This window comes from Malus domestica, chromosome 01 (genome assembly GCF_042453785.1).
Source record: "Malus domestica chromosome 01, GDT2T_hap1".
Taxonomy (NCBI): Eukaryota; Viridiplantae; Streptophyta; class Magnoliopsida; order Rosales; family Rosaceae; genus Malus; species Malus domestica.
Genome location: NC_091661.1, coordinates 9,218,166 through 9,230,813, shown reverse-complemented (window position 1 = coordinate 9,230,813; position 12,648 = coordinate 9,218,166). Strand labels below are relative to the sequence as shown.

At 36.6% G+C, this 12,648-nt stretch overlaps 2 long non-coding RNA genes across 2 annotated transcripts; both read right to left on the bottom strand.

Moving 5' to 3' along the window:
• Positions 1-2,253: 2,253 nt before the first annotated feature.
• LOC139196558 (uncharacterized) lies at positions 2,254-3,920 on the bottom strand. The gene is made up of 2 exons (XR_011581608.1): positions 3,411-3,920; positions 2,254-2,366 (listed from the first exon to the last, which is right to left on the bottom strand). It is a non-coding gene; the product is annotated as an uncharacterized lncRNA (long non-coding RNA).
• A 4,183-nt stretch (positions 3,921-8,103) lies between these two features.
• Positions 8,104-9,876, bottom strand: LOC139196557 (uncharacterized). Its single transcript, XR_011581602.1, has 2 exons — positions 9,367-9,876; positions 8,104-8,322 (listed from the first exon to the last, which is right to left on the bottom strand). It is a non-coding gene; the product is annotated as an uncharacterized lncRNA (long non-coding RNA).
• Between the last annotated feature and the right edge of the window lie 2,772 nt (positions 9,877-12,648).

Sequence of the window (12,648 nt, the reverse complement as noted above, 5' to 3'; positions counted from 1 at the left end):
TATCCACTAGTGTAAAATAACTTTTAAATCGTGATTTTTCGTTTATAACCGTCAAAAAGTTTTGTCCTGTTACTTGATCTCTGAATGTTTATTTTTTTGCAATTTTTGGCGTATGCGATGTCGAAGTATATACAAACATGTTTGACGGTTGGATCGTTGAAACTAGTTTCGTAGAATGCGTATCCCATCAAAACAATAGATTAACTAACACTTAAGAGTTTATTCATACTTTCATCAAGTATAACATAAGATTTTGTGGTATCCACTAGTGTAAATATTTTAAATTAAAGATCGAATTCATTCATTGTATTCATTAGGGTCAATGAGTGTAGCTGTAAAAAATCATCAAAATCGGAGTTAAAATAACCATTAAATCGTGATTTTTCGTTTATAACCGTCGAAAAGTTTTGTCCCGTTACTTGATATCTGAATGTTTGTTTTTTGCAATTTTTGGCATATGCGATCTCGAAGCATATACAAACAAGTTTGACGGTTGGATCTTTAAAACTAGTTTCGCAAAATGCGTATCTCATCAAAACAATAGATTCACTAACTCTAAAGAGTTTATTTATATTTTCGCTAAGTATAACATAAGATTTTGTGGTATCCACTAGTGTAAATATTTTAAATTGAAGATCGAATTCATTCATTGTATTCATATAGGGTCAAGGAGTGTAGCTGTAAAAAAGTTTCAAAATCGGAGTTAAAATAACCGTTAAATCGTGATTTTTCGTTTATAACCGTAAAAAAGTTTTGTCCTGTTACTTGATCTCTGAATGTTTGTTTTTTTTGCAATTTTTGGCGTATGCAATCTCGAAGTATATACAAACATGTTTGATGGTTGGATCGTTGAAACTAGTTTCGTAGAATGCGTATCCCATCAAAACAATAGATTCACTAACACTTAAGAGTTTATTCATACTTTCATCAAGTATAACATAAGATTTTGTGGTATCCACTAGTGTAAATATTTTAAATTGAATATCAAATTCATTCATTGTATTCATATAGGGTCAAGGAGTGTGTAGATGTAAAAAATCATCAAAATCGGAGTTAAAATAACCGTTAAATCTTAATTTTTCGTTTATAACCGTCGAAAAGTTTTGTTCCGTTACTTGATCTCTGAATGTTTGTTTTTTGCAATTTTTGGCGTATGCAATCTCGAAGCATATACAAACAAGTTTGACGGTTGGATCGTCGAAACTAATTTCGCAAAATGCGTATCTCATCAAAACAATAGATTCACTAACACTTAAGAGTTTATTCATATTTTCATTAAATATAACATAAGATTTTGTGGTATCCACTAGTGTAAATATTTTAAATTGAAGATCGAATTCATTCATTGTATTCATATAGGGTCAAGGAGTGTAGCTGTAAAAAATTATCAAAATTGGAGTTAAAATAACCGTTAAATCATGATTTTTCGTTTATAACCGTCGAAAAGTTTTGTCTCGTTACTTGATCTCTGAATATTATTTTTTTTTGCAATTTTTGGCGTATGTGATCTCGAAGTATATACAAACATGTTTGACGGTTGGATCGCTGAAACTAATTTTGTAGAATGTGTATCCCATCAAAACAATTGATTCACTAACACTTAAGAGTTTATTCATACTTTCATCAAGTATAACATAAGATTTTGTGGTATCCACTAGTGTAAATATTTTAAATTGAAGATCGAATTCATTCATTGTATTCATATAGGGCCAAGGAGTGTAGCTGTAAAAAAGTTTCAAAATCGGAGTTAAAATAACCGTTAAATCGTGATTTTTCATTTATAACCGTCGGAAAGTTTTGTCTCGTTACTTTATCTGTGAATGTTTTTTTTTTGTAATTTTTTACTGATGCGATCTCGAAGCATATACAAACAAGTTTGACGGTTAGATCGTTGAAATTAGTTTTGTATAATTCGTATCCCATGAAGTTCAATGGTGTGTGTGTGTGTGTATATATTTATTTATTTATTAAGTAGATTTAAATCTATTTATTTTTTAGGGGTATAAAATTTAATATATATATATATATATATATATATATATAAATATAACTATTATAGTTAATATTTTGGGGGTATAATTATTATAGTATATATAATTATTATAATTATTATAGTTAATTTAATATATATATATATATATATATATATATATATATATATATAATTATAATAGTTTTTATGACACACCCCGTCCCGAAGGAGGGCATGCTGGCCGTCACGTGAGAGTGACGTAACCATTTGCACAGTACGGAAGCTTTAAGATACAATTTAAATTGATACACCCGAAGGTGAGTCCTAATTTTGTCCAATCTGTCAGAACACCGTCGAATTCCTCGTAGTCACCACACCTTTGTGATTCCTGAACCTGGAGGGGCGCAAAACCAAAATTGAGTGGGTCAGTAAAACAATTCTTTTCCAAATCCAAACATTTCTCAAAACGTTGTAACCCCTCTCCGTAAAACCTGTATACTTTCCCAGAAATGTAAAATATAAATATACATATATATTCTCAAAACTTCATTTTTACTATCTCAACATTATCTCTTTATCAATCATGCCATGCCATGTCATCTCAACATTTCTCATATTATTTATGCCATGCCACATCATCTCAACAGTAATAAGGTATGAATGCATCAACATAATCATATCAGGTGCAAGAAAGTAATCAACCGTAGGCCCTCTAATAGCCCTATACGGTTGAACCTAGAGCTCAAAATCTATCATTATCACTCTACCGGAGTCACCTCTGTGACCCGTCCGGCCTTCTGCACACAAGTTACGCTCTAGTGCTTCTCATAAATCATCTGTGCACATAATCTAAGGTCACCCACCAGTCGGAATCTCACTAACACTCTCGCGACTGGTCTGTCGTACCCACTCCGCGTGGACTGTACGACTAGCATCTACTTGGATCCAAGGCGAGCGTGCGATGCGGTGAATACTATAAGCACTAAACCATGGTGCAGGATTTGAGCTCAATATATATCATCATCATCATAACAGTAATTAAATACTCATCTGTGCGTCCACCGCACCATTTCATACATATGCATCATAAATCAATTCTTACCTGTGCGTCCACCGCACCAATTCATACATATGCATCATAAATCAATTCTTACCTGTGCGTCCACCGCACCAATTCATACATATGCATCATAAATCAATTCTTACATGTGCGTCCACCGCACCAATTCATACATATGCATCATATATTAATTCATGCATGGCATTTCAACTCACATTTCTATATACTTTTCATATCAATTCTATGCATGGTATTTCACTTCCCGTTTTTCCACATAACTCATATGCATTTCATTTTAAACATAATTTCATGCATTTTCAATTTCTGGGAAAACGTTAAGTATATATATATATACGGAAAACAAAACTGCCCACTCACCTGGAATTCGTCCAACAACTCCCTAGCACCACACATCAAGGCGTCACGACGATCGCCGCCTTGCACAACACCTAGTTCGCCGTGGTTTGGCCGGAAACTGTCTCGAAAGCCTCGGAGGTCGCCGGAAACTCGACTCCTAACTCGCCGGGGATTCGCCGGAAAACGCCTCGAAAGCTCCGGCCAAACTTTGAACTTGTCGATCTCCGTGTTCTTACGTCCAAAAACTTCCAACGAAGCACTCCGAGCTTCCTTGGGACCTCACTAAGCTCGCTGTGATCTTGTTTTAGCCTGAAAATGGTGTCTACGTGATCGTGGAGTCCTCAGGGTTGCAATGGTAGTCTTAACTTGGACGTTGGTATAGGTTTTAGGTGGTTTTGGTGGTTGCCCGTGCGTTCGAGAAGAAGAGAGAGAGTGAGAGTTTCTGAGGAAGAGCTGAGGAAGAGAGAGAGAGTGACTGAGGAGATGAGAGAGAGACAACAAACGGGAAATGGGGAGGGATTTAGGGTGTAGGACCCTACCTAAAGTCCAAACACAAAATTATTAGTCCAAGTTTAAGTTTAATTAACAATAACTTAGGAATTTTAGGTAAAACCAATACCAAAATTACGCACCTTAACCCGTTTAAGGGCATTTTCGTCTTTTCACGTCCTCGGAATTAAAATTCCAGGACGGGCTGTGACAATCTTCCCTCCTTATAGAATTTCGTCCCCGAAATTCCAGCAATCAACTAAATCAACCATACTCCAACAATAGCTTCGGGTAAATCTCTCTCATCCGTTTCTCTTTCTCCCACATAATTTTCTACTGAATGATTTCCTTCACAAAGCTTTTACCACTTACTCTGTCTTAATTCTCAGGACCTTCTTTTCCCAATCCAAAGTAGTCCTTGGTTCCTTATCAAGTCGAATCCAATTGAATTCTAAATAGTTGCACCAGAATCCCATGTGACGAATCTGCCACCTAGTGACAACGCATCGAAATATAATGCATTATGCACCTTAGCCAATTTTTGAAGGCATCACAAACTTATATGCAACTTCATTGATTCTTTTAATGATCAAAACGGTCTGATGTGTTTAAATCTTATCTTGTCTCTTTTCCAATTCTCTTCATTTCTGTTCGTGGTGAATTTTCCAAAAATATCAAACCATTTACCTTACACACTCGATTAGTGGCATATCCATCTGTTGATCTCTTTTGCCATTCCTGGTTACTTCAGGTTAACTTAATCACCTGAATACTTTGAGGAGACTCATCCATAGTCTCAGGGTCTACTAAAACTCTTTCTCGATCGAATCTTTCTCTACCCAGAAACATTCCATTCACAAGTCATCAAAAACCGACTCACGTGACACATTTCATGGTCCTTATGGCGTTACTTCGGAAACTGCACAACCAACATACTTAAGAAACTTAGCAGTTCCGTAATCCAATTCTCTTTTCCATAAAACAAATAAGTAGTGTTGCACTGTCTGGGAAAGGTTGTTACTCAACACTGGGGTAAATGTACTAACTTGTTACTTAACAAGTATAACTTCTTCTCGATCTTCCATTCTTAATTTTTCTTCCGTTGGTTTTCAATCCACAAAATGATACTCTTGGCAAACGTGCCAGATATTAATCTTACTGTAGTCTTCTCACCAAGTGCTTCAGCTAGAACAAACTTTACGATCACCCTGATCGTACAATCATGTTCATTAAGCAATACAATTCACTTTCGCTGCCTCATATCAAATTCCTTCCAAGTAATGGATATTGAAGACTTTTTGGATTCGTAAAAAAAATCTTGCATTCCCACTAAAATATAATGTCTCCATAACTTCACAGCAAGAATGGTAATCGTGACTTCCAAATCACTAGTAGGGTAATTCATCTTATGAGATTCCATTTATCGTGAAACGTATGCAATCACCCTAACATTTGCATCAACATGCCTCCAATACCATTCAAGAAACATCACTAAAAATTTATGATTACCACTATTCTCTGGGAATACCAAAATACGTGCATGAGTGAGGAAATACTTCAGTTGTTGAATCCTTTGCTTACAATTCCTTCCCACTCATACCTAACCTCTTTTCTCAACAGTCTCGTCAATGACAAAGCAATGACTGAAAAATCTTTCACAACCATCCAAGATAGCCTGGTAAGCTAAGAAATTCCAAATCTCAATTACGACTCGTGGTTGTTCCAAATTTTAATTTCTGTTACCTTTTAAGGATTCACTTGAATACCTTAAGAATATATAACATATCCCAGAAATGCTGCTTGATTCATCCAACATTCGCATTTGCTAAACTTAGCATACAATCGACATTCTTCCAATCTTTGTTCTACCGACTTAATACGTTTACATGCTCTGCTCTGGCTCAGAATATGCCAGAATATCTTCAATGAAAATGATATCAATTATCAAGGCATTATTGGAATACTTCATCCATCAACTCATAAAACCGCATGAGTATCCACATAGCATCACCAAACTTTATAAGGACCATAACAAGTCCAGAAACCATCTTATGATCAACGTCACTTATAATATTCAATTGGTAGTAACCAGATCTCAATTCAATCTTTGAATCTTCGCAATTACTTCTGAGCTGGTTAAATAAACATCAGTACACTATCATGGATAATGGTTCTCGATCGTTACCAGTTCCATTGTCTATAATCAATGAACAATCTCTAAGTCCATTTTCTTTCTCACCAACAAACTGGTGCTCCTCAAAGGTGTTGTACTAGGTTGAATGAAACTTTTATCAACCAATTCTTTCAACTAAATTTCCAATTCCCTTAACTCATTATGAACCAATCTCCAATATAAATTTATACCTGGCAACAATTCAATAGTGAACCTCATATCTCTGCCCGAAGGCAATCCAGGTATACTTTCACGGAAGACATCAAGAAAAGTCTAACTCTTTCGACATTATTCACACTACTCCAAACAACATCATTTAGCACCACATGAGCTAAGTATTTTTGACAGCCTTTCGAAAACAATCTCTTTGCTCTCACAGCATAAATAATGGCTGAACTCAATCCACTTTGCATACTTACAAAAGTAATCTCTGGTCATCCAGATCGATGGAAAGTACTGGTTTCCCTTAACATTCCGTCTTGTCACAATTATAACCAACCAATCTAATGGAAATAATTTAACCGACACAATACATACTCTATTACTACTAAGCATTCTGAATAAGTACAAAATAATCTACCGGTTTACTTACTTAACGAATCCACGAATGAGTTATTAATATTACGGTCTGCAGCCCGCAATACTGATAAATCATCGTTGTCTCGATAAGTAGGCAACCACTCTCAAAGATATAACATTACTATTTTGTCACTCAATACAAAATACATACACTCGTCTCTACTACATTTATTTACTACTCTCTAGGTAATAACATACATAATAAGAAATATATCAGCCGAAGTCAACTAGAATGACCAATACGGTTGATTCAACTCTTATCTCAATAATACGTCGGCCGGATCCACTCCGCGTGGTCGGTACGGCCGAGCCTATAACTCACCAATTTCTCATGCGTCAGCCAGATCCACCTCTCATGGTCTGTACAGCTGAACATATAACTCATCAAATCTCTCTGTACCCACGGTCAATCCGACCAAACTACTAAGTTCATAAACTTGTTGAATCGACACTACGATGTCATAGAAAACTGTTGGGTACAACTGATTCTAGGGACGATTCACAATTCTGTGTCCCCTCTGTTCACATAAACACATTCATTAATTTCACACTTCCCAAAGTGTTAATTTTTGTACCTGCAGCACAAAGTACATTTCCTTTACTCGAGACACCTTGTCTCAAATATCTGGGATTACCAGTATATCCATCACTTTTACTCTGACCAACGACATTAAAACCTCAGCTGGAAGAATTAACTCTAGCTTCACTTCTTTCGAAGCTCTGAATCTTTCTATATCCTTGATAAGACGAATCATTAACTTTATCGTCTTCTTTTAATTCCCATTCATTTCTTATTCTTCTTTATTCTCGTTGATCATGTTCTCAGAGTCCTCAAGACTCAACAGCATCTCGTATATTCCTGGTAAGAAGTATAATGGATAGTGGTCACCCAAAATACCACTTCCCTTTTTGCCACCCAGCTTAAAACAACATAACACCTCCACCAAATTAACAACCATATCTGGATGGAACGAGGCAAGTCTGAAAACTTTCTATAATATCCCTCGATCATCACCTTCCTTGTCTCATATTTGTAAACTCTTGTTTACTACCATCGATAAATGCCGGAGGGATAAACTTTTCCTTAAACAAGTCCTTAAACAATTTTAAATCAGCTGTTCCTCCGGTGACAACACATCATACTCCTGTTTCCACCAGGATACAAATTCATACCCAAAACCAGGTAGTCGTCTCGACCCCCTGTCAGAAGGAAATTTCCTTTGACTTGCATAATCTGAAACATCTTTTCCAAATGGTTAAACCGTTACTTCGTTCCCTCAGGTTCATCATTTCATAAGGTGATTCAAATTCAACTCATAACCCGTCTTAAAATGTCCCTTTTTATAATAGACTGAATCACCATAATAATAGTTTCCCCTAAATCGCTATATTAGGGAGACTAAATTCCTCTAACTAAGTGGCTTGCTACGAGGCGGTGTAGTTCTGACAGAATTCACTAGAAACTTCTCAAGATGTCCAAGATTGCAACCATGCTCTGATACCAACTGACACACCCCGTCCCGAAGGAGGGCATGCTGGCCGTCACGTGAGAGTGACGTAACCATTTGCACAGTACGGAAGCTTTAAGATACAATTTAAATTGATACACCCGAAGGTGAGTCCTAATTTTGTCCAATCTGTCAGAACACCGTCGAATTCCTCGTAGTCACCACACCTTTGTGATTCCTGAACCTGGAGGGGCGCAAAACCAAAATTGAGTGGGTCAGTAAAACAATTCTTTTCCAAATCCAAACATTTCTCAAAACGTTGTAACCCCTCTCCGTAAAACCTGTATACTTTCCCAGAAATGTAAAATATAAATATACATATATATTCTCAAAACTTCATTTTTACTATCTCAACATTATCTCTTTATCAATCATGCCATGCCATGTCATCTCAACATTTCTCATATTAATTATGCCATGCCACATCATCTCAATAGTAATAAGGTATGAATGCATCAACATAATCATATCAGGTGCAAGAAAGTAATCAACCGTAGGCCCTCTAATAGCCCTATACGGTTGAACCTAGAGCTCAAAATCTATCATTATCACTCTACCGGAGTCACCTCTGTGACCCGTCCGGCCTTCTGCACACAAGTTACGCTCTAGTGCTTCTCATAAATCATCTGTGCACATAATCTAAGGTCACCCACCAGTCGGAATCTCACTAACACTCTCGCGACTGGTCTGTCGTACCCACTCCGCGTGGACTGTACGACTAGCATCTACTTGGATCCAAGGCGAGCGTGCGATGCGGTGAATACTATAAGCACTAAACCATGGTGCAGGATTTGAGCTCAATATATATCATCATCATCATAACAGTAATTAAATACTCATCTGTGCGTCCACCGAACCATTTCATACATATGCATCATAAATCAATTCTTACCTGTGCATCCACCGCACCAATTCATACATATGCATCATAAATCAATTCTTACCTGTGCGTCCACCGCACCAATTCATACATATGCATCATAAATCAATTCTTACATGTGCGTCCACCGCACCAATTCATACATATGCATCATATATTAATTCATGCATGGCATTTCAACTCACATTTCTATATACTTTTCATATCAATTCTATGCATGGTATTTCACTTCCCGTTTTTCCACATAACTCATATGCATTTCATTTTAAACATAATTTCATGCATTTTCAATTTCTGGGAAAACGTTAAGTATATATATATATACGGAAAACAAAACTGCCCACTCACCTGGAATTCGTCCAACAACTCCCTAGCACCACACATCAAGGCGTCACGACGATCGCCGCCTTGCACAACACCTAGTTCGCCGTGGTTTGGCCGGAAACTGTCTCGAAAGCCTCGGAGGTCGCCGGAAACTCGACTCCTAACTCGCCGGGGATTCGCCGGAAAACGCCTCGAAAGCTCCGGCCAAACTTTGAACTTGTCGATCTCCGTGTTCTTACGTCCAAAAACTTCCAACGAAGCACTCCGAGCTTCCTTGGGACCTCACTAAGCTCGCTGTGATCTTGTTTTAGCCTGAAAATGGTGTCTACGTGATCGTGGAGTCCTCAGGGTTGCAATGGTAGTCTTAACTTGGACGTTGGTATAGGTTTTAGGTGGTTTTGGTGGTTGCCCGTGCGTTCGAGAAGAAGAGAGAGAGTGAGAGTTTCTGAGGAAGAGCTGAGGAAGAGAGAGAGAGTGACTGAGGAGATGAGAGAGAGACAACAAACGGGAAATGGGGAGGGATTTAGGGTGTAGGACCCTACCTAAAGTCCAAACACAAAATTATTAGTCCAAGTTTAAGTTTAATTAACAATAACTTAGGAATTTTAGGTAAAACCAATACCAAAATTACGCACCTTAACCCGTTTAAGGGCATTTTCGTCTTTTCACGTCCTCGGAATTAAAATTCCAGGACGGGCTGTGACATTTTAGGGGTATAAAATTGTTAAATTAATATATATAATTATTATAGTATTTTTTAAGGTTATAAAATTATTAAATTAATATTCTGCTTATCGTGTATCGTGTTACCCACGTGTATATCCGAACCAACCCGTTATCTTAACAGGTGCTTATCGGGTTACTCGATAACGACCCGTTTCGTTATTGTGTCGACCCGAACACCTGTTAATTTCGTGTCGTGTCGTGTCGGGTTATCGGGTCGTGTCAGGAATTGACAGGCCTAGTAACGTGCATATGCTTTGCTTTTTTATTTTATCATTTATTTTTTATTAAAATATATTTTGAAAATAATGAATTTCGTTATTATTAGCTTCTTTCTTTTTTATTTTGTCATTTATTTTTTTAAAATACATTTTGAAAATAATGAAGTTTCAAAATTCTTAATGGAGAAAGGCAATTTGAGGATGTTTTCACAGCTCATAAAGTCACACCTAGAACTTTATCACCTCGTCTTTATTCTTAAACTAAACAAGTGCACCGGAAACATATTTCCACGCTATTTAATGGCCTCTCTCTCGTGTGGGCAGCAAATTACAGCCCAAGTTTCAAAGGAATCTTGCCCCTCGGGCGGATTGAATTAGAAAACTTGTGTCCTATTTTTCCAGTGTTGTATTTACAAATACACCTAATATCCAAACAATCTAACAAGGGAAAGACCAATGCTAATCGACCTTTACAATTTCGATTGTTTAAGTACTGTGTTGAAGTATTCTTCCTGATATTGCTACTGCAGGTGCATTCGTGAAATCGGGATCCTTCATCAAGGGAGAAGCCATCTACTTAACCAAATATTTACGAATTTTTGATTCATAGTTCTTTCAAGCACGAATGCCTGCGCTCTGTTGTGGGTTTTAAGAACACCGTTTAAGATGATATTGATTACATATATAACATGTTTTCTATATTGCTATTTAATGTATATTATTTGAGAATGCTAAATTAGCAACATATTACAATGATCAAAAGATTGACAGCATTAAACTGCTCATGTTCAAAATATTGTACATAGATTATGAACATATTATTGAATGTAGATATTCCTACTTATTGTTCCCAGGTTCATCTTCATCTTCATTACGTAGAGGTTTTTTTTCCTGACTTTTCCTCACTAATAGTTTTTGCTAGTTCCTACAAATTTGAAAGGAGTGAGCTGTTAATGTGGATGGTTTATTAAATTTAACTCAAAAGTTCAAAACAGTAAGATATATAAGAAAACAAAAGGGGGACATATAAGGGAATGCACTGTTACTGACAAAATAATTGTCCAAGAGATCCATACCTCGTCGTTGTCTGCTTCTATCAATGTTTGCGGAACGGCTGGGCCTGGAGATTTGAGCCACAACTTGGATGACTCGACGGGAATGTAAGGCTCTTTGGCTTCTTGCTTCGTCATCTCTCCTTCTACGCTCCTCATCCTCTTCCTCTTCCATCTCATTTTTGCCCACCTGGAGATTGAACATTTCTTCCCCTTGCTTAAACAATTCTTTCCCTTGCTCATCGATTTCCCACAACATCCTTGAAGAAGACATTGTAAGAATTGTGGTTTCGTAAGATGGATGGTGGGTTATAAGGAGGAAAAAAGAAAGGATTAGGTTGTAGATAATGTCAAGTGGCATGCCGTCATTTGTTAAAAATCTGATTGAAATCTATCCTCAAAGATTGTAAACAGACTATGACACGTGGCACGACGTGATTGGTTAAAAATCTTATCGAAAATATATCCTCAAAGATTCTGAAAAGGTAACGACACGTGGCACGACGACATTGGATAAAAATCTTATCGAAATCTATCACCAAAAATTGTCTTTTCTGATAATGACATGTGGCACAACGAGAACAATTAAAAATGTTATCCTAAATTACAAATAAAATTATTTTGTATTATTTTATAAAATAAAAAATATTAATATTTTATTACTTATTGCCATGGCTATTCAGTTTAGGGTGGAGATGCAAAAAACAGTTATTGTTCATTGGAGGGGATTGGATAAGAAGTTGCCCTAGGGGGCCTTTGTCACGCTGGAGTTGCTCTAAGAAAACAAAATGGGGACATATAATTAAAGCTAAGATAGAGTTTATTTGTGATCTCAAAGGTGCAGATGAAATCTTTGTTTCCCTCTGTTTTCATCTGCTCTATCAGATGCAATGTAAGTCACTAAAATGAGGGCATTCAAACCAACATTTTTCCTCACTTTAGTCATATGCCAAAGTCAAATCATGTATAGCAACAAACCCAGTAAAAGGGACAGACAATGATCAATCAACATCTACTAAAACAAATGTGTATGTAGAAATTAAAATAGTAAAAAAGACATATAATCCTTATGATGAAGATGAGATTTTGTGTTTGTTGCGTGTGTGCCAAAAATAAAAAATTACCTTTGATATTTTGTAGTGATGCTTAACCATCGAATTCGTTGATCTCGAGGTGAAACAGTCTGTATTTAATAGCTAGATGATTTGATATGTCCTCTTAAATACCCATCATGTCATTGTCTCTATTCCTTTACCAAACCCCTAATTCCTTCATTTTCCCAAAAACACATTGACTATTTTCTTCTCCAA